A 1,811-nucleotide genomic window follows, 5' to 3' on the forward strand; every position below is an offset into this window, starting at 1 on the left:
CGCCAACTTCAATGTGTACTTCCACAAACAAGGACATTCTCTGAGGTAAACAAAACACAACCATCAAAATCAGCAAATTTACATTATTCACTGTAGCCTTTAATCCTTAGACTCTCAATTGTCCCCATAATGTCCTTTATAGCAAACAGGTTAGACGCAGGTTATAGACTTAGGTTAGACATGGGGTATAGACGCAGGTTAGACACAGCCCATACATTCAGTTGCCATGTTTTTTTAGTCTCTTTCAAGTCTGAAACAGTTTATTAGTCTTTCCTTAACTTCCATGACATGTTTGAAGATTTGGACATGTTGAAGATTACAGGCAGGCTATTTTGCAGAATGACCCTCAATTTGAGTTTGTCTGATGTTTTCTGATGATTAGATTGAAGTTAAGCATCTCTAGCAGAAATATCACAGAAACGGTGCTGTGTTCCTTTCACTGATGCCTGTTGGGTGGCACATGATTTCAATTTGACCTGTTATTAATGACGTTCCCTTGGATTGCTTGATTAAAGTGGTGTCAGCCACACTTCTCTTTATAAAGTTACCCTTTGTTCCTTTACAGTTAATAAGCATTTTGTGGGAGGCACTCTCCAACTATGTAAATATCCCATTCTTCATCAAGCTTTCTATCAATTCACCTACATATTTATTTGTACAGACACACAATCTAATTTTTTTTCTGGGCATAACCTTTTATTAGCATTGTGTTCGTTTCCACTTGTCACCATTTTGGCCAGTGGGAGCCACTTCGGGCTGGCTCCCGTGTCCTTTTGACATGCCCCCTGTAAGCACTCTCCTGCTTTCTGACAACAGATGCTGGTTTCATCATGTACTTCCCACTCCAACCCTGTAGTCAGCGTCTCTCCTGGTTTTTTTCAGTAAAGAATGCTATATAAAAGCCAAGTTTATGTTAGATGTGTTCACTGCCACTGAAATGTTGCTGTTTCTAGGATTTTCCAGCTCCTCTGTAGACAGAACTAGAGAAATGAGTGTGTGTGTATTTCACAGAGAGGCACTTGTATCTGTTTGTTTTTATATATAATTGTATATGTTGAAATCCATGAACTTGCACCGATATCTTTAATCTCCAACACACAACCACAGAGTTCATTCTATCTCTCCCTTTTCATATGCATGACTTCCTTCTCCAGCAGTGAGCAACTCAGCCTCCTTCATCATTGTATATTTACTTATTTGATCAATCCTCCCGTGTGTAAGAAATCTCCCATGCCGTCCCCATCCCATTCATCGCATACACTTGTCCTCACCTTACTTGGCTCTGACGCCCTCGGCCAGGCTCCCCCCAGCACTTGAGAACGTTCCTGTCAACCCCCCAGGCCTGACACCCCGTGCTTGGCCAGCCTCCCACCTGCACAGGGGCCTCCTCACCCACTTTTTCTCCTGCATGGACATCTTTCTCACTCATGGTACTGGGGCCCTAGCTCCCTTCTCCATTCCCTCCTCCCCCACTATCTGCACCCTGCTCAGGCTGTGCTCACCCACCCCTTCCTAGTCCCCCTCCCCACCCTGCTCAGGCTCCAGCTGTGTGGGGAAGAAGGAGAGAGGGAAGGGAAGAAAGAAAGAAATAGTGAAAAGAACCATGTTTTTAATCCCACTTCTTTCTTTTTCATTGGAAACTGGAATGATCTCTTCCTTGTTTTGTATATGAATCTGCTCGTATTCTATTCCTGTCTTACTGCATGCTTCCTTTAGATCGCTTCTGTCCTAAAACCATCTTCCAGAAAACTTCTTTTCCCCTAAATCTCCCACTCCTCATCCATTTCACCCCAAAATTCTCCAAAAGGGCC

This window comes from Artibeus jamaicensis, unplaced genomic scaffold (assembly GCF_021234435.1).
Source record: "Artibeus jamaicensis isolate MK-2021 breed Jamaican fruit bat unplaced genomic scaffold, CSHL_Jam_final scaffold_369, whole genome shotgun sequence".
Classification (NCBI taxonomy): Eukaryota; Metazoa; Chordata; class Mammalia; order Chiroptera; family Phyllostomidae; genus Artibeus; species Artibeus jamaicensis.